The following is a 25,516-nucleotide window of genomic DNA, read 5'->3' as shown; positions in this document are numbered from 1 at the left end:
TGTGGGAGACATTTTTGGAGCATTGATACCAGCAGTGGTAATATCTCTGAATGCACACAAAATTAGAAAATTATCAACAGTAGTGGATCGCTTGTCAACAAGCACCGCTGGAGGATTTTTATTAATAAATACAGAAATAGTTGCCATGCGTGCCATGGTAATGCAAAATCGACTTGCCCTTGACATAATTTTGTCAAAAGAGGGTGGAGTCTGTGGAATGCTGAAAGTTCAACATTGTTGTACTTACATTCCTGACGAAAGTCAAGATCTACAGTCATACATTAAAAATATAACTGATTTGCATGAGGAAATTGCACCACTGGAGGTTGAAGGTGTTTGGGAAAAGATTGGGAAGAAACTAACTTCTATTAAAGATTTCCTATTAAAATTAGGTAGTACATTTATAGGTAAGATCCTATTTCCATTAACATGTGTGGTTTTTTTAGTATTAATTTTAAGACTAGGATGTTTATGTTGCAAAAGAAAGAAAATACAGAATTTTTTTAAAAGAGAAACCTTGAAAAAGAGAGAGAATAACAGACAAGAAAGAGAATTTGAAGAAGTAGAATTAGAAGAAATGAAAGATAGTATGTATAGAAAAGCAAGGGAAGAAGAAATTGGGGAAACAGAAATGTGAACTAATAAAATGAATTCATTTTCTTTTCTTTTTTGTAAATTTTACAACATGTTAGGTATTGTGTTGATATAATCACCAAAAGGGGGATTGATGGAGCAGGTAGTACAACATTTTGTATACCTCCTCTATTCTTGCATGAAAATACTAAATATACAATCTATTAACTATAATATTACTAAATAAGTGTTGCATGTATACTAATCAACATTATTAAAAACTTAAATTACATGTGGGATTTGCTATTTGCATGGCTAAATAACTTTTATAACTAAAATCTGTACGCATATTAATAATAGTATTAGTGGTAATAGAATGCTGCATGATATATGTTGCTTTGTGATGTTGCATCCTCGAGGAGGATCGAAAAAGGTGAATATATTGGCATTAAATGTCGCTATATTCTAGATAAATACAAGGACATAAAGGGATTAGTAAGGGGTTAACATTAGAATCACCATTTCTATGTATTAATTATTCTTTTGTGTTTGTTTCGCTTAAGTTGACATCTGGGCCTAAATTCAATATGGCCGCTGACACCGCAGGCAGAAGTGGCCACTGTCTCGTGAGGCGCAGAATCAACTGCGCAAGTGGGAGTATGTTGCTCATCGTGTCCCTGGTCAAGGATATGAAACTGGAGGTTCGCCAAGATAGGGGAACAATCAACCTTACAGTAAACCGGAACAAGCCGACACTTTGGCTAACAAGTGACATCACCCCTCGAACTGTACTGAAAATCTGGGAATGAGAATCGGACGATCCCAACCAGCCAATCACGACTGTCCTAAAGCTTAAAATTGTATCTTCTTTAGATTGATTTTATTATTAAAAGGGTAGTTGCATAGGGAGGGGGATGATGAGGATTATTATTAATCATTTTTCACCTTCGTTCGTTCGTGATGCCTTTCCTGATGATCCAGATGCTGCCCGACCGTTTGACGACTGCAAACTTTTTCCAAATCCACGGGCTATGATAGATGCTTGCACAATTTCTGGTCCCTTGATAAAATTGGTGACTGTAACGTGCTGAGCAGAGGACTTTGAACTTTGAGCTCTAACCTGCTTTATTCGGACAATTCACGACAAATTTGGTTATGTAGTGCTAATGAATTAGAGGACTCCCAAATAGCCAGATTAAGTAAATATGATGTTCTATGATTAACTTGGATTGATCTAGAAATTCTAAACTTTAACAAGATAAATGCAAATATAGATTATTATGAAAATTTAGATAAACAAATATTGATTAATAAGAAGTATGAGTTTGTGGTTTTTCATGAAGGGAAAATAAAGATTCTGAGTCTTAAATGTGTTTTAGCTGGTTCTAAATCACCATCAACCAATCCAACTAATTTGGTCCATTCGACCAAGTGGGAGGAGTGCCTTGATGTTTAGGATTAGGGATCTATAGGTGATAAATGCTAATGAATACTTTGTAAATTGACTTTTCTCTCCCTATAGGTTATAAGGTGTTCTCCCCACATGTCCAGCGCTTGAATTTCTCATCCCTCCTGTGTGTGCAGACTTGTGAGAGAGACGTATGAGTGTTGGTGTTATGGGCCCTACCAATGACTTCGTGTATGAATGAGTGTGCGTGACGACGGGTCTGCGACACAGGGAGGATATTGGTATATGTTGTTCCCCATTTCCCAGTCTTGCGCTGGATCAATACACTTTAACTTATATAGAGTAAACAATTCTATTCCTAGGAAGCTACCTTATGTAACCATAAAGTATGCTTGGCTCTTTAGACATTGTCATGGTAAGCATGGCTTGCCCTCGCTACATTAATGCCAAAGCTAGGCAGGCAGTGTTTAATTTGAGCTGGTGAATTCCAAAGCTCGGCACAGGCTCTTTATTCTCAACGCTGTCACTGAAGGCAGTGTGCAACATTGTGGCCCGTTTGTCTAATTTTGTGATGAGTACAACCACAGTTGTTTATTATTTCAATATACATTAAAGCTAACAAATCCCTGCTACCCAAAGCTTTAAGAATAGTTTGGATGGCAGATATTAGTCATTTTTAATATATACTAAAAGTTTGAATTGTCACACTTGTAGGAATGTTATGTTGGTACTGTCAATGGTAGCACTGGCAGGGGCAATGGAGCAATGGGTGGTGTACCCTGCAGTAGACACCTGATAAGGGCACTGGCACTTATTTTTTTCTTACAAATTAAGCACCGTAGGCAGGAATTGATTTCCTGCACCAGAGACTAGGAAAATGCTGACAGAAACAGTAAATATATATTGAGAGTTAAGCCAGTATGGACTGCAGTAGTTGGGTGCTTCAGTCACAGGACCATTCAGATGCCTGTGCATACATTAGCAATTGCCTTTAATCCAATGTCTATGAATGAAGCAATGTTGTCAGACGTTGTATATACTACAGCAGTGAGGCATCCCGGTCACAGGTCCATTCAGACATCTATGCATACATTAGCAATTAAATTAATCAAAGGTCTACGAATGCAACATTGCCATACTAAACTATATGAAAGTCCATTTTGGGTACCTAGAAAATCTTATCATGTAGAACAGTGTATCCTTATTCTACTCTGCAAGATAAACACTGAATATTAAGTGCCCCCCAATTGGAATGGTACTGATTCCACAGCAAAAAGAGTAATCCCAGCGGGTAATGTAAAAATCTGGTGTGAATTTAAAAAAACGAAAACACAATACAGTTGTAAGGATGTATAACTAGGAGGTTATTACTTGAGAGAATGGAGGGCACGTAATGCCCCACAGAGATATCCATCCTCTGATGAAAGTTATTCTTATTCTTCACAGGACTGTGGAAATAGGAGACCAGATCCAAAAAGAAAGGCCGAGTCTTCCTGAGGATATGGCAAAGGAGAGACCTATCATCAGGGATGAGGGGACAACTGGAGACTGGGATGACCTAGGCAACACTTTCAAAAGAAAAATTTCCTTTTTGAAGAATGAGGAATGGGTAGTAGCCATTCTAGACAGTGCAGCAGAAATATTAACAGCCCACCTGTAGCTCAAGTCCCTCATGAATGCTGCTGGGACTAATGACTTTGTGCAGGTAGAGACACCAAAGGGGTATTTGACTATCTCAGTTAATTTTTGGACTGAATTAACTGGTTTAACTGATTCAAATGACATAATAGTTGCAGAGGAAGACTTGCCTCCTTAAAATTATAATAGATGCTACTTTAAAGGATGATTTGAAGCAATAGAAAATTATCACCCCTTGTTCTTAAAAGATGAACACTCTGATTATCCTTGCATGGAAGCCAGAAACAGATTTGTCCAAGACTATTGTAATTTGTGTGCCTCAAGGGTGCTGGGGTCAGGGAGCTTGTTCCTACCACGATTGCGTGTGATACAGGCTCGGCCTAGAAGGCACAACAGCCGAGCCTGTTTCACACGCAATCGTGGTAGGAACAAGTTCCCTGACCCGGCACCCTTGAGGCACGTGAATCTAGCGCCGCTAGCACTTTTCCTTTCTAGAAATTCAAGGAAGGATGTCTCCCCACTGTAAGTACATGAGGGGATTTTAATTTAACCAAGGGTAGGGTACACCCTAGCATGTGTAGACCACCCTGGTTATTAACACCGATCCTGACGAAAACCTGGAGACCCTTCCACTAGGTTGAAACATGTAGACCACTCTTTCACTTCATTTCACTTTTAGATACCTTAGGTCAATTTAACCCCACACGCTATCTCCTAATTTTTAACATTGTCCGGTTGCTCCAGAAAAAATTATTCTTTTTCCATAGAGAGTTAAACCTGGCAAATTTTTAAATCACTTTCTCACTGGCACACACCAAAAGAAAAAACCAGCTCCACTGTAATCAGGTGTCGCAGCACACCCGGATGGCATTCGGCTATCCGGGTGGGACCCCGATGATGAAGCATGTCACCAACTAGGTTGGTGAGTGAGGGGTCTTTTACATAAGGACGACTCCGTCCTTTCGGTGCACCTCTCCTCAGTTCGGAGGCACTTAGGTACCTCCTAGGGTGTACTCCTCATAGTGTTTATGTAATAAGGCCACTTACACAAACTAGGGGTCAGTATAGGTCTCATGAAAATTATTCCCATGCTCAACCCTTGGTAGCTTTGCTGCGAGCTGGCAGTCTTAACTTCAGAGACAGGTATGTAAAGCATTTAAAAACACCACTTCAGTGATTAATTGACACACACTAAAAATCCAACACCAATTTATCAAAATAGGACATACTTTTATCTCCTTTATAGTGACACCAAAACGAAAAATATCCACTGTACGGAACTAGAGTTATGACTTTACTTTCTAGTGCTCAGAAACCAATAGTTCCATATCTGGACATTTGGTCGCCTCTGACCGGGAAAAAATCAAACTTTGAGTCCAACCGTGATGGAGCGTTGGTCGGATACACTAAGGTGCCGATTCCGATCCTGTAAAACCCGTGTAAGAATGGTCGTACGGAGCGTATTCTCCGTACGACTCGTACCCGGGAAATCCTCCTTACAAACCAGCAAGCACGATTCGTACAGAAATACCATTTCCGTACGATTCGTACAAACCTACTTGCGGCTAAAAAATACCCACAATTCCGATCCGGGACATCGCGTACGTGACGTCCGGATGGAGTCAGGCAGCGTTTTACGGACCAGCAAGTGCGATTCGTGCCTACGTCACTCCGCACGGCTCATTTTTTACGGCAGCCAAAAACTTCCGGGAAATTGAGGACGTCACGAAGAAGGAGCACCTGTATGCGACGGACAGCCATGGACCCCATCCTACGTGTAATCCCGGCCCTCCTAGCCTACGGCCTGGTGCACAGAAACCGACGCAGATGCCGCAGAAGGTCAGAACAACACCCTTGGTCAAAGGGGGGGCGCGAGGGGCATGAAACTTAACCCCTACCCAAATTATACCACATATATCATGTACATACAGTACCTCCAGGGTCTGGTCACTTCGGGGGGCGTGTCCACCAATCCCTGCGTCCCACCACAACGGAAGTGGACGTGGACGCGTCCCGTCACCACAACAATGGTGGTACGGCCTGTACCCACACCCTCAGAGCGTGGGTACGGGCCGTACCCCTACGTCACCCCAACAATGGTGGTACGGCCCGTACCCACGCCCTCAGAGTGTGGGTACGGGCCGTACCCCTACATCACCCCAACAATGGTGGTACGGCCCATACCCACGCCCTCAGAGCGTGGGTACGGGCCGTACCCCTACGTCACCACAACAATGGTGGTACGGCCCGTACCCACGTGTGACATAGGGGTACGGCCCGGACCACATCACACGTACCCCTGGGGCACCAGTACATTAGTGATACAAGGCGTACACACGCCACGAATGTTGTCATAGGGCCTGGTGCAGCATCTAACCAGTATATTGGGGGGGGTGTATGCCCAGGAGAGCAGTGTACTGCACCAAGGGTGCAGGCGGGTGGGTGGGTGTCTGCCTAGGATTCACATCAGTGGACATAAACATGTGAGGGGTGGGTGCCTATCACTCCCAGCAGTGGACAGAGACATGTGAGGGGTGGGTGCCTATCACTCCCAGCAGTGGACAGAGACATGGGGGTGGGTGCAGAGGAATACCAGTAGTGGACAGAGACATGGGGGCGGGTGCCCATCACTCCCAGCAATGAACAGAGACATGTGAGGGGTGGGTGCCTATCACTCTCAGCAGTGGACAGAGACATGTGAGTGGTGGGTGCCTACCACTCCCAGCAGTGAACATAAACATGTGAGGAGTGGGTGCCTATCACTCCCAGCAGTGGACAGAGACATGTGAGGGGTGGTTGCCTATCACTCCCAGCAGTGGACAGAGACATGTGAGGGGTGGGTGCAGAGGACTCCCAGCAGTGGACAGAGACATGGGGGTGGGTGCCCATCACTCCCAGCAGTGGACAAAGACATGTGAGGGGTGGGTGCAGAGGAATACCAGCAGTGGACAGAGACATGTGAGGGGTGGGTGCAGAGGACTCCCAGCAGTGGACAGAGACATGGGGCTGGGTGCCCATCACTCCCAGCAGTGGAAAGAGTCATGTGAGGGGTGGGTGCCTATCACTCCCAGCAGTGGACACAGACATGGGGGTGGGTGCAGAGGAATACCAGCAGTGGACAGAGACATGGGGGTGGGTGCAGAGGACTCCCAGCAGTGGACAGAGACATGGGGGTGGGTGCAGAGGACTCCCAGCAATGGACAGAGACATGGGGGTGGGTGCCCATCACTCCCAGCAGTGGACAGAGACATGTGAGTGGTGGGTGCCCATCACTCCCAGCAGTGGACAGAGACATGGGGGCGGGTGCAGAGGAATACCAGCAGTGGACAGAGACATGGGGGTGCGTGCAGAGGACTCCCAGCAGTGGACAGAGACATGGGGGTGTGTACATCATCCTCAGATGACCACAACTCCATGGGTGTATGAACGCATCCCCAATGTGCGACTATGTTGAGAGTGCCATTACAACACATCACTGACAGCAGTGTCCCACTCCCATGAGGATGGATGTCCTTCCCTCACTGCATGACACACCACATGTGTGTGTGATGACAAATGACACATGCATACCCACCGCTGGCGGATGCAGCACAATACACACACTGAGATCATGCCACCAGACAGTATAGTCATGTTAAAGCCTACTAAACTAAGAGAGCCAAAGGGAACACACACTGTCACGCACATTCCAGGACTGATAGGAATGTACAGGTGCTGGGACAGCCACCAAGTTGTTGTCTCCCATGGAAGGAATAGGGTGGAGTTCCCACAGATACAATGCCCACAATTGTGAGTCAGATGCCCAAATACCCTGCAGAACAAGTAACATATGTGTGCTAGGCTGGGAGTACACATATGCATAGTGCGTAAAAGGGACAATTTCTACATGAAGGCATGGCAACATACTCCATACACAAGTACAGTGACTACCAAGGATGGTACAGACGATGCAGGCGTAGACATTGCTCAGCAGGCATGGCCATAGTTGAAGGGATCCGTCACCCACCAAGGAAATGTAGACACAGGTCAGCACAACAATTGTGCAACTCCCTGCAGGGAAGATGTCAGGTGCCACAGAGGAAGGAACACTCGTTGGGACAATGTCTCCAAACACAAAGAGCATACACGACCAAAGAATCTTTGCAGAGACCTTGTGATGGCACGCAGATACCAGGGTCCTCCCCATGAGCAACAGACTACAACATTTCCCAGACACCTAACACATTATCACCACCCCAAATCATGGAGCATTAGCACCAACATCAATACCAGAAAATCAATAGTGTTCAAAGGAAAAACAAAATGCTTTATTCAGCATTAAATTAAAATGTAAAAAAGGACACTATTTACAAAGGCCATAGGCCAGTCCAGATGCGAAGTCCTGGGGGGGACACATGGCCACGCGTCTCCCCTAGCTTGCCTGCACATTAGACACTTCATGTTCCTCGACTGGGGGGGGGCATCATGTAGGGAAGGACCAGGCACCGCAGGGACAGGAGGGAGAAGGGTAGGTGTTGTGGGTGCAGGGACGGACAACTCCACCACAGGGGGTGGGGCAGCGCCAAAGGTGGTGGTTAGCAGGGCGCTGCACACTTCCGCAAGCTCCTCCAGCATCTCCCCTGCACCCGAAGAAACCACAGGCCCCATGGAGGGGGGGGTCAGAGGGATGGGTTGCAGCAATACTGGGGGAGGTGGTGGACAGGGGGGGACTCAACTCCCCTACCCGTGGAGTGCCTTGCCCGTTTGCGGGCTGGTGAACCAGTGGGGCTGAGGCCCAGCACAGCCAAGTAGGTCTCCTTCTCAGATTGTGGGGCAGGGGAGCCGAGGTGAGTGACAATGGAGGGACTGGGGAATTGAGGAATGCGGACTCCGACTGTGGCTGCGTGTCTGCCTGTGTGCCCCAGACCCAGTGGGTGTGCCTTCTTCCCCCTGAGTGTGCGTGACAGGAGGTGTGCGCTTGCCCTTCCGTGTTGGTGTGCTGCATGTGTCTGGTGGGGTGCGTGCCTGGGAATGTCTGGGTGTGCTTGGGACAGGCATGGGAGTGGGAAGTGTGGATGGTGCAGGGGTGGGGGGGGACGAAGCGCTGCAGGAGACTCACTGCTGCCGTCAGTGACGAGTCCATGGACCTCAGCAACATCCGTTGGTCAGACATCGCTGATGACATGCCCTCCATGTACGACACCATCTGTGTCAGCAGTCTGGTGTGGCCATGGAGGACACTCAGCAGCGATGTCTGGCCAACCTGCAACTGCCGCTGAATGACCACAGACTCTGCAGTGAGGGCAGCAGGGGAGACAGGGGCAGGGGGTGCGGTGCCTGGCACGAAGGAGACATGTTGTTACCCTACATGGACAGAAGGGACCGGAGCAACTGGGAGGGCGGTGATGGGAATGGAGGGGGCGGTGACAGAGGTGGTGCTGCTGCCAGCTGCTCCGCCCCCTCTGGGAGTTCAGCCTCAGACCCGTCAGTGTCGTAGTCGGTGTTGGTACTAGACAGGTCCTCCGCCCGACTCCCCTCGCCCTCCGTGCCACTTGCTGCGCCAGACTCGCCAGCACTGGTGTCACCGGTGCTGGATACCTCCTACACGTCCGTGCAGGTGTCTCCCTCGGTGTCCCCCGATGATGCTGTGGACAAGGTGAAGAGACAGAAAATAATCAGACACCTGTATACATATGACACATGAGTCCAAACAAAAGAGGTCACAGTGCATATCAGGAAATGCATCATGAGTAACATCTAGAATACTCCGCACATATGTAAGCCCTGCACTCCCCAGTTGGTTGACCCATCATGCCACTTGGAAACAATGAAAATTAGGACACAACAGCAAATAACTTGATATCCAATTATACAGAGGATATGGTGTCTGGGAATTGTTGAGCACAGCCAGACTATGAAGGTATGCCACCTCTTGTTCACTGTGAAAGAAACAGTATTGGTGCACCCAAGGGCAAATAACAGACGCCAATGCTGAAGGTGTCCCCACACTCAGAGACCTGTGAGTAATTTGGAAAGCCAAAAGAAATACATTGTGAACCCTTGGGAATCACAACACTTTACACAATCGACGTGTTTGGAATGTGTGAATGTGCCACTTTTTGATCAGAACACATGTGCCTGCATAACAGAAGTCACACAAGGAGGAGCACACAAAACTACATTTACACAGTCATTGTATGAGCTGGCAGCCTAAATCAAATAAGCCACTGTAAAGAAGAAATGGGGTACCAGTAAGCACATATACATGGCACCACGGTGGTCTGGATGACTTGACACTCGTAAGTTGGTATCAGCAACAACCAAGGACTTACCCAAATGCAACCACACTGTGGGAACATGTATATGTATAATCTCTAAACAAATTTTTTCATAACTGTGCCTTTGTTTTAAATGTGCCAGCGTGTCCCAGAAAAGTGTAAAGGTGGTGTCTTGTGCACTTCCTTGGGAGACATCTGTCATGCAGGCCCATTATTGTCATTCACCACAAAACATCAAAGTCATGCATATCAACTATTGAGACATGTTGACAAGTGTAGTGAGTGCCAACGTACAAGACTTTTTGACTAACAACTTGAATCATGCCACCTGTCACATGGCCATCCGTAACATGATGACACATTTGGCAACACATCTGACCCACTACCTGTCATGTGGAGTGGCACACATGTCCAAACACAGGACAATGCATTAGCTAATGGCCCTGCAATTGTGTCAGAATAAGGAGCACCTGCACTGAGGAGACACCCTCATGGGAACCAAGATTGTCCACACAGATGTCAGCACACACAGACCAAACTACGTAGCATCTGGACCACACACCGTTGCCAAAAATGGATGAGCAGGAACCATGTCTTTTAACTTTTGACACACGCTGCAAAGCACAAACATTAAACTCTGCACAACATGACTGGGTCACTGCATGTTGAGTGTCTGTCCAGACAATTATCACACACAGGTCAGACCTGGAAAGGAGACATAAATTTTGGACATGTAGGACTTGCCCGCACAAACCCCCCCTACCTGAGACAATGTGATTGAGACAGAGCAAGTACTTACACCTCTTAATCTGGGTTTACTAAAATGTGCATCAAGAACTCCTAAATGTACTCAACATCACCTCGTGAGGCTGACCACACATATTAGTGACAAACAACCATCATCAGATAGTTGTACATAGACACACAGACACTGGCCAGTGTGAGTATGCACAAGCCAAATGGGGTCACCCTGTACAGTGGACACATGTAGCACACTTTACGTAAATACAAATGAGGCCAGGGAACAATGCCACAGAGGCCAACCTATGCTGAACAGACCGAGAATGGCCACAGTGTTGGAGGACACACATGATTCCTAGGAAAAGGTGTCTCAGGGGACTGTAGTGGGCACACTGCTCCAAGGTCCTGGAATGATCTGACTGTAACAGGAGCAACCGTCCCGGCACTATACATATCTCCCACTCATGCACATCATGTCTGAGGCCACAACATCAGTCATGCATGCTGCAAGTCTGTTCGTTGTAAACCTCACACTCCTATGTTGAGACTCAGCATCAGTGTCAACAATTATGGACCCCCAAATTACTGAACAGGACAGGGCACAGGCAAGGTACCAACACATGTCACAGACCGCCCCCACACATGATGCAGCAAGCATTGTGCACTTGGATTAACTGGCAGCCTAGATGACCATGTGCAAGAGTGATTACACACAGACCAGGGCACACATGTCAAGGAGGGGAAGGGAGGAAGAACAGCCCCGGTTGACTTAGGGCAACAGGATATGCACTGCACATATAAACCCTGGCAGTGTATCCATGCGACTGAGCACTTCCTAAAGCTAGTGACACACAACAAACACACATGTACCTACCCCCTCCTTGCTGCTGTCCCTCCTGTACCTGCCTATCCATGTCAGGGAAGACCACCGCCAGGACACGCTTCATCTGGTGGGTCAGTCGTCGACGCCCGCCGTGGGGGCGTGGAGGTGAGTCCCCCAGCAGGACCCGGGCGATCCTCCTGGTCCAGCACCGGATGTCCTGCCAGCGTTTCCTCACTTGGGGTAGGCGCCGGCTGGGATCCTCCACCGACACCACAGCCCTGACGGCCCGCTTCCAAATACTCCTCTTCTCATAGGTGGTTACCTGTGAGGATGACAAAGTGAGACAACATCACTACACCTGCTCCATGTCACAGAGACACACATTTGAACAGGGCATAGTATGCTGCCAACTAATAGCACCTTTGTCATAGGGACATTAGCCTCTGGGGACGCCCCAATGCACTACATGGCATTGAAAGTACACAGGTGGCATGAGGGGTGTGACACACTCCCTGATCATGGCTCACACTGTGCATCACAAGCAACACAAGGCTGATGGACAGCACCTCAAAGCAGTCACATGCCCCAGGCCACTGACGCAACCTCAGCAGAGTACACAGACACACACAGGCACAGATCAATCACCTGCCATTGGCAACAGCGGATACAAACCTCACTCTGCTCATGTGCCACTTGCCTGGGGGGTATCAGAGGTGTGGGGCTAGCTCAGCACGTCAGACACACAGCACGGCTTCCTTCTCACATCAGATGGGTAGAGCAGTTGCCTCCTCCATGCAGCTGTGGTGCAACACTCCACATAGACACTCACCCACATGACAAGGAACATTCACACACATCAATGTCCAGGGGGCGTACACATCATTTGGACACTCTCACCACAGCTCCACTCAACTCACACACATCTGTGGGTACAGTCACCTGTCACACCGGGGGGACCACAGAATCACATCAGGACTATAGAACAAAAATGCCCAAGAGGATTAGCTAGGCTGAATGTGCCATGCACCATGCAGTAATTGTCACAGTAAGCGCAATGCAAGTGAGGAGTGCAGACATGAACTACATCATGCTCTGCATGAGAGACATAAGGCATTCCCCCCTGGTACCCACTCTAAACAACATTGCATGTCTGTCACACCTGGACACAATGCCAAAAGTGACAGTCACAAAAAAGGTGCACAGTCAAAGCTAGTGGAGTCAGCACTCACCTGCTCCCCTGGTCTCCCATACAGGCTGGGGTACTGTGGGAGGATGGCGTCCAGCAACGCCTCATTCTCCTCATGGGTGAATGGCGGGGCCCTCTCCACAGACCTGGACATGGTGACAGAGGAAGCAATGACAGCAGCAGTGGTGTCCAATGACGTGTTGTGCAGGCAAGTGCCCTCTCATGGGTTCTGGCTGCCTTATATCTGCCTTGCTGGGCTGTTTCATTTACAGGAGTACAGAGTGATTGGTCAGACTCATTTGCATCCTACGTTTCCTCCAATCCCTTTAAACATACACCAGTGAGTGCCTTTGCATGGTTCAAAATTTGAGCATCATGTCAAGTCAACAACCAATTTGCAACATTGTATATTGTCTCCAACCGACTTTTGCTGGCCACCGGATGGAAACATTTGAACTGGAAACTCGGTCTTCATGACAACAAGCATGCATTTAGGCCATAATACTTGTCTCTCATGTGTCCCCTATGTAATTTTAAAATCCACACACAGGTACGGTGCGTTTCACACGTACCCTTACGGCACCAGTTGCACAGTGCATTTGACACATACGTGTACACACTGGTCGTACACGTACGTGTATGACCAGTGTGTACACGTATACGTACTACGGTAGTACACGTCCGTGTACACACTGGTGGTACACGTACGTGTACGACCAGTGTGTACACGGACATGTACTACCGTAGTACACATACGTGTACACACTGGTCGTACACGTACGTGTGTACGGTCCGTACACACACACGTACTCCTACGCCAACATTAATATAGTGATACGTACCGTACACACGCCCTCAGAGCGTGTGTACGGTGCGTTTCACATCTTCCACTGGTGATAGGAGGTGCACAGGAAAGGAATGGAGGTCTCAGACTCGCACAAGGCTGTACATCAAGTCATTGTCAGTGCAGTCCTTCTTGTGCAGGGCCTATGTGTGTCAGGCAGTGATATGGCACATGTCTCCTCATTTTTTTACACAATAGATGTGTGATGACCTGTGTACACATGCCATGTGTGATGGGGCACTATGTGGCACACTTCCCCTTCACATTTTGCACATGTGTGCATGTAGTACACACGTGTCAAGCACTGCATCACTGGTATGGCACAGTCACCAACACCCGCAACTGTCCCCTGATGCCAGGGACAGGGACACTAACACCTGACATCTCACTACCAGCGTGGCCCGATGTGACTATGTCGTGTGTGTCATGTGTTCCCATGAGCTTGCTGTTGGTGTTCCGTCAACTGCATCTGCTGTTGCTGCATCCAACATGTGTCTGTGCGTAGATGGCCATGGCACACATATACACACACCATGCCACATGTGGATTCACACATTACGTGTGTCTGGATGCTTCGAACATGTTCTTTTGACATGAGGACATATCTGCGTGGTCTCCATGTATGTGTTTTCTTTTCTCACGTGTACCCCTTCATCGCAATGTGTGTGAGCTGCTAATTTTTAATGACATGTGCCCTGTGCGTCTAGCTTGCCGCCAGCTGTCTGTATGAGATGACATCTTTCAAATGCAGATATATGGATGCATGTTACTCCTGTGATGTCTCTGGCTGTTCACTTACACTGGCCCACAGCTTGTTTCAGGGCATATAATGTAGAACTTGACAATCAATGGTTGTAGCTGGCTCTTCGTAGGAGTCTCATCTGGCTGGCATACGTGTCCTGGATGTATTGCACAGACCAGACTCTGTATTTCACAGATGTGTATTAGCTGTTGAACATGTGCTCAGTTTATTGACATTGGTGTTGTAATGTACTCACTCTTCGTTATTCCTTCCAAAATTCTGCAGGGCACCGCCTCTCCCCCGACCAATGCCAGACTTGGGTGCCATGAGGGAACATGACTGCATAAGACGCTACTGCTTCTCGCAAGAGTTGATGGAGCACTTGACCGCCCAGCTGGAACCACACCTCCAACCGCTACACAGGTATCCAACTGCGCTGACCCCCAAGATGAAGGTGGGGGCAGCCCTACATTTTTTTGCCACCTGTATATTTCAATTCACCATAGCTGATGTGGCTGGCATGTCCCAGACCATGTTCAGCCGTGTCCTGCATGATGTTTTAGAAGCCATGTTGGAGCACCTGGATGAATTCATCCATTTTCCGACTCGTGAGCTGTTGACAGGTGTCAACAGTGAGTTCTATGCCCTGGGAGGGATGCCCCATGTAATTGGGTCCATTGATGGGACACATGTGGCTTTGGTACCACCACAGGCACAGGAGGTAGCCTATCGAAACTGAAAACATTATCACTCCATTAATGCCCTTGTGGTGTGTCTACCTAACATGCTGATTTCCCATGTCTGTGCACGTTTTCCAGCGTCAGCACACAATGCCTACATCATGAGGCGCAGCAGGGTGCCAGAAATGATGCTGCGGCTGCACAACGAACGAGCATGTCTTGTTGGTGGGTATACTCTGTTTGTCCTGTATTTTGCGGTATCTTTGTATCTTACTGCATCTCCTGACCCACTTCTTTACATGATGTTTCTATGTAGGGGACTCTGGCTATCCCAACATGTCATGGCTGATGACGCTTCTCCGCAACCCCAGAACAGCTGCCGATCACTGTTACAACAACACCCATGGGCAGACCAGGCGAGTGATTGAGAGGACGTTTGGCCTCTTGAAGAGCCGATTCCGGTGCCTTCACAAGACAAGCGGATCCCTCCCATATGCACCGGTTAAGGTCTGCAAAATCTTCATCGTGTGCTGCATGCTGCACAACGTGGCAGTGGAGAAAGCTGTGCCACTCATCCTGGATCCGGATGAGCAGGAACATCCACCCGTGGAGGATGAAGGGCTTGGTCACGAGGCAAGTGAGGAGGAGGAGGAGGAGAAGGAGGACATCCGGAGTCAGCTCATACGCAACTTCTTCTCATAATGGTGAGTCCCTGGGTCTAAGTGTGCACCCTTTGAGCCTTGTGTGCCATGTGTAGCAATGTGTGTGTCCAGCTGACTGTATGCTAAGTGACTTAGAGGTGTGTTCTGATGTGTCACTCGAGTGATGATGTCATTCCACACATTGTAGCTGAGACAGTAAATTTAAAACTAGCATGGTGACAACCTTATTCCTGTAGAGTAAATAACCATGCATGCGGTTGACTATCTTTTCGGTGACTTCTTGTGAGTCTGTCAACCCCAGGTAGTTGCGCATGCTGTCTTCTCGTGGCATTGTTGGGCTCCTGCTATTCCTCATTAGTATTGCAACGTGTGCTGAATCAGCGTTACATGCATGGACATGGTGAAAAGTCTCCTTTGGGTAAGGATTGCAGCAAGGCATTTTGGGTGTGGTAGTTGTTTGGAATGTGTGGGCACTGCTCCTGTGCAGGTTTTGTTACTATGCATACATGTCGACTCACCATGGGGCACATGACATGTAGCATGACTCCCATGAATTGATAGTCACCCTACGTGACAGTCATCTGTAATGGGATTGTGGATTGTGATGAAGGCATCAATGTGTGTAAAACTTCCCTCTGAAACATACGGGAGGCTACGGGTGGAAATAGTGTGGGACATCCCCATAAGAGGCTCAATGGGGAATTGCAGCCTCTCCGTGTGTAGCAGGGGTTGTTTGGCTCACCCCCTTCACTTGTGTGCCAGTTCAATGGATTTACAGCATCTGTGGTGTGAAGGGGGTGTCCAGTAGTGTAGGTCCCACATGTTCAGCCAAATGACCCGTGAGTCTGTTCATATTGATGCATTTCCCTAGGTGTGAGCCTGAGTAATAAAGGTGTTCCTCACCCTCCAAGGTGCCTCATCTCTGTCAATGCAGGTCTCTTGCCACTGTGCATGCGGCATCTCTGGCATAGTTGTCAAAGATTGTGCATATGAGTCTGTGTGTAGATTAGCAACATGCATGCTGTTCTTCATGGATTAGAATCTCTATTGTGCATGAAGTCCATGGTTGTGTATGTATTTGGGCATGTTGGTCCCCACAACGGGCCCTCAACACCTGCTGAGGGTGTGTTTCCTGTGCGCAGCTCGGCCTTCAGTTTCCTGATCCGGTGTCAGTCATCTTTGGTGATTGTGCATCCATTGTCTCTGGGTGTGCCATGGAAAACCGGACACTCCTTCCTTTACATACGCCTGTTGCAGTTGTCCTTTTTGACATCCTTGTCTTTGTGTGCAACTTGTGGCATATTTTCCAGGACATGCCGCCTGCTGCTGCAGCCCCTGCAGCAAAGCACACAGAGTTTCCGGATTTGGCAACACACACGCCTCTAAGATGCTCCTCCCTTCCTCCCTCCACCCATTCATTTGGCTGTCAGGCTGTCATCAGCTTGTCTGTGCCACTGTTGCGGCCACGCGGTGCCAAAGGCTGGACCGTCTGCACATGCAACGTGCACATTGCACAACCCTCATGTCCTTGCATGACCCACATCACACAACAGTCTGATGTTGCAGCCACCCTCCAAGCAAAGTCCATCCGCATTTCTACCGCCTGCTCTCAGGCATACACTAAACGCACACCTTTGCATGATGAGTGTGCAACTCCGACTGCCTACACAGCGCTGCCACGCCTTCCAGGCCCTGTCACACCAACCAGGTCATGTCCCTCCTACTCCCCACTGCCCCAGCAAGGCCATGGGAGTGGGACTCAAGGCTTCTGCATGTAGTATGGTGTCGTCGTCTGGCACATGGCACAGGTATCATCTCTCAGCGTGTCAATCTACAATGTGTCCAGGACCCCCTTCACCACCATCACATGTGCACAGCACCTCATCATCAGCTCGTATGCCATTGACAGCCAAGTGCTCCTCACCCTCACCAAAGACGCCGACATTGCCAGTTCCAATATTCAAGAATGCATGAGATCCATTGATGAATGGCTGAACATCAGCCACCTGAGGCTGGACTTGTACAGGACTGAGGTAATCATCTGCAGATTGTCCCCTTACAGCTGGGTCAACTGCTTGTGTCCCAACCTCAAGAGCCCTGCACAAGCACCCAGTGGGCACGCACACAAGATGGTGTGCATCATGTATTGCTCGCTCACATTGGCCATGGTAATCACCAGCATCTGTACCTCAGGCTGCAACACCCTCTGCATTATGCACATGATCCACAGATAGATCCACTCCAAGGAAAGACAGACCATCCCCCAGGTCCACGACAACATCCGTGTCAAATACTGCCCTGCCTTCTATGTAGCAAGTACATCTAAACTCCCGGGAAACTAGTACACATTCAGGGTGCATCTGCACACCTCAGCTTCAACATCCCGCGCCCCAGCCACATCACCGTCCAGCAGAGATAGCTGTAATGGATCACTGTCTGCTGCAGGATGACCTTCAGACTTCCCACCCACACTCAGGAGGCAGGCCACAACCCGACCCCAAACCAACCTTGTACCACTGTCATCCGAGACCCCGTAGGGCCATCTCCGTGCATCCAACCTTGCCCTGGCCACCATTCTTCACATCCACCGTACTCCAGCATGCAGGACATAGTTCTCCCACCTGGCAAAACATACCTAGGACTCCTTCCCCGGGAACCTCCACATGAGCCATGACCTCTACGCCTTAATGATACTCTTCCAAATAGGTCTGTCCGCGCAGTATTGCAAGCCCCCCCTCAGCAGCTTGAGGCCATCACAGGTGAGTATTGTGCTCCATGTCTGCATTGAATGATACATTGTGACCCATGTGTGTCCTGTACCAGACTCAGATCTCAGGGTATGGATGGGTGGAGTTAGTTCAACACTCAGGCATAGTTTGACATTTACACACACATATGTTGTGGACTAATGCAAAATGACTGCAACATCTCATAATAAAAAATACATCTTTTTATTTGCGGTGGGGTACGTGTTTTGGTAGATAAACTAAGGTGCTCTACCGGGTGCATGGAATCCAAAGTTCACAGGGGGAGATGGTATCCTTGGCATTTGAAGTCATCAGAGTCTAGACAACAGTGTTGGTCATCATTGGTCAGACTATGACCAGCAAGTCCATGTGGCAAAGAATGTCATTGGATGTGGTGCTGCTGTTGCGCCAGAGGGCCAGGTGCCAGGCCAGGTGACCTGGGAGATGTGGATGGTCCGCTGCCTCTCACGGTCTTTTCCGTGGACGACCCACCTTCCTCCGGGGACCCTCAGATGCAGGCCTTGACGATGTTTGGGACGCTCCGTCGGACGAATCCTCCTCCTCCTCCTCCCTCCCTGTGGCTGGTGCTGGTCTGCGCCTGGTGTCACAGGGAGGGTTGCCCATGTTGTGAATGGCTTATGTACCTTTGCACCGCCAGGAGCTCAGCCAGTCTTGCCTCCATCCGTCCTTGGTGTTGTTGTTGACTGGCATGTTGCTCGGCCTGCAGGTTCTTCATCTCGTTGAGGGTCCCCTTCATCTCTGTGAGGCTCCCTACTACCTGGCTGATGCCCCTGGTGTCACGCCGGTATGTGTCCAAGATGTGGCATATGTGTGATATACCGGTTCCCTCAGCTGGCTGGTCAGGTTCGCGCCTCCGCGTGCCTCAACTCCCACCACCCCTGCCCACACGAGCCTGGCCTGCCATTGTGGGCACATCGGGTCTACAGGACCCCTGAGGGATGGCATTTGCGGGGTTGCCTGCCTCCTCCTGGGTGCCCGGAGAACCTTGTCCCTCCTGGTCAGACTGGCTCTGTTGTTCAGTGCGAGCAGGGCTCCTGGGTGTCTCCTGGGATGTGGCAGGAATGGGGGTGGTGGTTGGCACAGATGTACCTGAAGCAGGTGCTGCAGGGGCTTGGGCACCAGTGGGTCCAGGTTGGTCGGGGTCATCCATGGAGTGGTGAGAGTCGTCGCTGCCAGTGGGATCATCTTCACGCCGAGCCTGGGACTGTGATTGTTCCCCCCCATTGTTGGGAGGAGATCCATGACGTTGCCCTGTGTGTGAGAGAGAGACAATGTCAATGCTGTTTCATGCGACATCCATTTTTCATACATATTCAAGTTGGCACAGTTCCTCCAGGTAGTTGGACGTGCCTAGCATTCATCTCAATGTCCACTTGTGGATGGGTATGTTGCGGGGGACAGATTGATGTGTTCTGCTGAGTGTTTGACCTGTATAATTGTGGCTAGGATGCTTATTTGGCTATGGATTGATCTTGTTGTGTCACATGTCCATTGTGAGAGTGGATAAATCCGTTGCCTGCCCCAGGGGTGTGTGCTTGTGCAAGTGGGGGGGGTTGTGACCGGGCCTGCTGTTGTGTGTAGTGTGATTTGTCATTGGGTCTCCCAGGTGATGTGTCTGTGTCCTCATGGTGCATGCTGGCATGACAGTGAGTGTGAGTTCCTGTGCTAGATATGTGAGCTAGTGGAGTTGGTGTTTGAGTGTACAGTGGTCACAGGAGGGCCTTGTGCTGCATACAGCAGGGCCAAGTGTCAGCTACCTTGTCAGTACTTTGCCAGTCCTGAGGTTCTGTAGCAATCCGAACCCGTGTGTTCGGTATCGTAGTACTGACACGATTTTGGTACCAGTGAACCGTAAATGATCCATTTAGTAGGTGACAGTGTTTTCGCTGTGGGCCGAGCATGGATTCACTGAGAAGTAGGGAATTCTGTTGTAAATTCATGGCAGCCATCTTAGATACGGCATCCATTTTGTTTCTTGCCCTCACATAGTCAATGGACAAGCAATGACCCTGGCTGAATCACCTTGTTAAGGACACGTAAGCTTTAGTCCAAGGAAGCTGATGCTGCGTGACTAGGCAGAAGCTACCTCCCTTGCCTGAGGCCAATCATGCTATACTGGTTCTTGTGTTCGTTGGCCTGATCACGATTAGGAGGCCGAAGACAGTAGCCATGCCCGTTTATGACCCACAAGCATCTCTTATCCTACTTATCAATCTTTCACACCTGGCTCCGCTCCTCTCCTTCTGGGCTTTTACTATGGGGAGGATACAATTTTTATGATGGGGAGGATCGGTCGAAGAATGGAAAACTGACATGAAGACTTGATCGAACACTGGAAACTTACAAATAATTATCGTTTGGTATATGTTTATTGTTTGTTTGGGATACCGGGCTAGGCATGAAAGATATTTTTGCAATGCTGCCTGAGGACCCATTTGGTGTATTTAAGGAGCGACCCACTTTATACAATTCGAACAATCTCCTAGATTCTACCTTTGTGTGGTTCCTACGACTTCTGTGTCCCTGCAGTAAATAAACCTTGGTCTCTGACGCCACCATCGAGAAGCCCGTGTCTCTGTTTATTTGTGCACCAAGGCAGGAAGGAACTCAGGGGTCTTTCGGGTGTTGTTTCCCTGACACCTCTGGACTCTAGGAAAGTCCAGAACCTCAATTTGGCGCCCAATGTGGGGCGACGTCAACCGGTACCGGTCTAAAGCCTGAAGATTTCGAGGAGCTTCGTGTGAAGATTCCGGAGGGGGGTACCCCGCTTCATCGATCCCTGTATGTCGTAAAAGTGGCCCGACGATCTCTTCCACGAAGGTTCCCGCTCCCAGACGGCTACAGAGGACCGCTGCCCTGACTGTCGCCCTGTCTTGGACCCGAGGTGCAGACCTTAGTACGGCGAGACGTAGGCGGGTTCTCCTTGGTGACGTCTTCGACATTTCAGTTAAGTATTAAGTGGGTCGCGCCCAGTTTGATTGCTCTTAGTTACTCTTGTAAGGATTTATCACTGGTTGCTCTTGTTCGGATAATCCTTGTGCTCTCTGGGTACGTTCGTTTTGGATTTGTAGATTATCATTGGTTGCTCTTGTTAAGATAATCTTTGGTTTGGTATTGGTTCATTTGGTAGGCCTAAGTTCTTTGCGCATTTTGGTTAGAATGTGTCTTTAGTTTGTAATGACTAGCCGTAGTAATTGTTTCCTGTCCTGGTTAAGTTGCAACAGGGATTCCCGGTTGGAGGTCTCGTGTCCGGTTCCTCCGATCGGAACTCCTACATATGAGCTCTATTGTAAACATGGTGTGGGTCCTATCACTTATAATGGAGTGTGGGTCCGTTACACCAGGAAAGATGGTGTCCTTAGTTGGCCACCACATGGTAGCTTTGAAACTAAAATTCTAGACAATCTAGAAGTGAAGCTGTTTAAAAAGAAAGCCCGGCCGGCAATGTTCGATTCTTTTCGCTTTTGGCGTAAAGAAGCTAGACAGAGAGAAATTAGAAAAATGAAGAAGGAACAGAAAGAGAAAGGGTTGACTTTAATGCAGTCTGCTAAGCAGTTGTATGTCAACGAAACTGAAAAAGCAATAGAGGTAGCGAATAGAGAACATAATTTGGCGATTGATAAGTGCTACCCTGCCTTGCCATCGTGTCCTGCTAAGCCAATAGAGGACTGTGAAAAGGATCCCCTGTTGTCTTACCTATTGAGATCACCTCCACCGTATGCACAGGGTATTACAGCACCACAGTTACCACCTGTTGTGCAGCCGGCTGCTGGTCAGCCTGGAATAGTTGTTCCTTTTCCTTTGATTCAAGCTCCTATTCTTCCTGTGGTTAATGTTCCTCCGGCACCCCCTCTACCTGGGTTGCCTATTCCGCCTTTGCCTGACGTTTCGCAAACTGCTTTACCTACTACTTCTACCCTTACAATTTCATCTGCTCCAGCTTCCTTGTCCCCGAACTCTGTAGACATTCTGACTCCGCTCTCTGTTCGTCGGAAAATAACTGACTCTGTAACTAATATCTTAACTCCTCTCTACAGGTCTTTAATTAAGACACCCGTTTCTGACTCTACACAGAGACGTAGTCAGCTTCCTGGTCCCCAGGAACGAGGAATATTAGAATCGACAGCTCTTAGGTGGATGTCGAAAGCTGCGAAGTATGATGCACGAAGAGTGTTAGATACATTTATGCAATGGAATGAACCAACTCAGCGTTATGTCTTTGACGTGATGTGTTCCCTTTTGCGTGAGGAATGGGATGATGATGACTTAGATTCCGTTCCCGCTGACTTGATACATATTCAGAGAAGGTTCGCTGCAGGAATGGTAATAGGTTCGGAAGTAAAGGAAGCGATAGAACTGATTTTAGCATACAGGTCTGATTCTCCTCTTCGAGCACCAAGGGACTCTGATGGTTCTCCGATTACTAGGAAGAAGCGAGGTCAGTATCTGATGAGGGAAGTTCCGCCGATATGGCGCGATGCAGTTCAAGCTGATGCGGCTAATAATATTTTAGCTGCTCCAGCACATTTCCATAGAGTGTGGATACATATCCCTTGGAAGCGGGCCGAAGTATTAGCAGTAAAACAGGCGTTGCCGGACCCGCGTAAGAATCCTGCTGGGTATTATAAAGATTTAACCCAGACAGTTCAAGCGTGCGTCATGAATTTGGCAGACATCGAAATGCTATTTGGCAATGTAGTGCCACAGCCTATATGGGCCAAAATTCGCCATGAGAATCACCAAGTTGCTTTAGGAGGTGATTGGCCAGCTATTATAGCGGCAGATGCACAACAAGTTGGTGGTGCTGAACCTGAGCCTCTGATTGCTGCTTTGCCTGGCAGAATAATCAATTTGATGAAAACGCTGATGCCAGCGTTACGGGTCAACTGGGTAAAATTATCAGCGTGCAAGCAAAAGAAGGACGAAAGCGTCTCTGATTTCTTCACTAGATTTGAAGAGACCTTCGTAGACCACAGTGGGCAAGATATGAGTACTGAGGGAGGTCAGAGGTTGTTTGTCGACAAGTTTGTGTTTAATTTATTGCCTGAGCTTAGTAACAAGTTGAAGGATTCTGAGAGTGCATGGGCGGTGTCGACGACAGCACAGATACTCGCAACTGCTCAGTACTACGAAAATAGAGAAAAAGAAGAGAAGGAAAAGTCAGAAAAGAAGACAAAAGACTTGAAAACTAAAGTTCTTTTGCAACAGGCGTATCCGCCTCGCTCGAATCAGTCAGATTCACAGCAACGACCCCAGTTTCAGCAACAGCCACAATTCCAGCAAGGGATGTCCCAAAGATTTGACTATGGTTTTCCCCGACAACAGTTAGCATGGAATCAGTGTGCCTATTGTAAAAAGGAGGGTCATTATAAGAATGAGTGTCCAGTTCTGCACTCACAAGCTAGTGGTGTCCCAGCTCAGAGAGGTCGTGGTGGGTCTATGCAAGCTCTTAGAGGTAGAGGACGTGGTGCTATGCCTCCACAGACTGATCGCCCATCTAATTATTTCGATCAGCGAAATGTACAATCTACACAATCAGGTAGATCTCCCCAATACCATGTCGAGGATTATTATGAAGGTAGTGAAGAAGTTCAACAAAGTGAGTACTAGGACAGCCACAGGCAGAGAGAGGGAGTAGTATCAGTTCCAGTTGATCAGAGTGGACCTTATGTCGCAGTAGCTACATCAGGCGTGATTGAACCGTTTCTGTTGGATACTGGTGCAGCAAAAAGTTCAATTATGCACGCGAAACTCCCTGGCGCACCTTTGTCTGGCTCAACGAACATTTCAGTAGGTTTCTCAGGCGCCCCTGTTCACAACCCTGTTTCTGGTCCTTTGTCAATTTCTGTGGGGCCATGTCAACTAGAAGCACCCCTTATTCTGACGACCGGTTGTAATGAGAATCTGCTTGGTTTAGATCTGTTGAAACGCCTGCATGCGACATTGTACTGTTCTCCTTCGGGAGTACAGCTCACGTTGGGTAAGAGAGTCATCTCTCCAATGTACTTGTCGATGGATAAGCTCCCACCGGAGCTGCGTTCTCTCCCTGATAATCTTTGGGCGACTGGTCCTAATGATGTAGGTCTTCTGGAAATTCCCCCTTATGTGGTGAGTCTGAAGGCAAATGTTAGATTCCCACGAATCCCACAGTATCGGATTTCAAATGAAGGTGAACATGCGCTTTTACTGATCGTGCAAGATTTGATACAGAAAGATGTGATAGAAGAAACTAGAGGAAATGTCTGCAATAGTCCTGTCCTGCCGATTTTGAAACGCACTGACCCTTCCAAACCTCCAATCTACAGATTTGTGATTGACCTCAGAGAGGTTAATAAAATAGTGGTTCCACAGTTTCCTGTGGTCCCAGATATCACTTCAGTATTGACGTTGATTCCTGCCTCAGCTACATGGTTTACAGTGATCGACTTGAAGAATGCCTTTTTCAGCATTCCGATAGCCGAGGAAAGTAGGGATATTTTTGGTTTCTCCTTAGGTGGTCGTAGTTTCAGATTCAAGCGCGCCCCACAAGGTTATTGCGAAAGCCCTTCAATTTACAGCCAAGCATTGAAAAGTCAATTAGATGCTTTTGTACCTCCACCTGGTGTTGCTCTGATCCAATATGTAGATGATCTTTTAGTGGCCGCTGACGACAAGGAAACTTGCAAAACAGCTACAATTTATTTGCTGCGTCATTTATCAGATTTACATCACAAGGTTTCACCTTCTAAACTACAATATTGTTGCCAAGAAGTGACCTACTTAGGTCATCTTTTGTCAAAGGAGGGAAGAAGGTTGACCCCAGAGAGAATCAAAGCAATTTCACAGATGACTGTACCAAGCACACAGAGAGAAGTGTGTGCGTTTTTGGGTATTACGTCATATTGCAGACAATAGATCCCAAATTTTTCTCTCATGGCAAAACCATTGGTGGCTCTGACTGGAAAAGGTGTTCCGAGTCCTTTGCCATGGTCTGATGAATGTCAACAGAGCTTCTCGGAATTGCGTGATGCGTTGTGCTCAGCTCCTGTGTTAGGTACTCCTGACTACAGTAAGCCGTTTACACTATATGTCCATGAAAGAGAGGGTTGTGCGTTGAGTGTCTTGACGCAACAATTTGGTGACAAGCAGTGACCCTGTGCGTATTTCTCATCCACATTAGATCCGGTAGCCAGAGCGTTGCCAAGTTGTTTGAGA

This window comes from Triturus cristatus, chromosome 3_2 (assembly GCF_964204655.1).
Source record: "Triturus cristatus chromosome 3_2, aTriCri1.1, whole genome shotgun sequence".
Taxonomy (NCBI): domain Eukaryota; kingdom Metazoa; phylum Chordata; class Amphibia; order Caudata; family Salamandridae; genus Triturus; species Triturus cristatus.
This window is presented reverse-complemented; position numbering follows the sequence as displayed.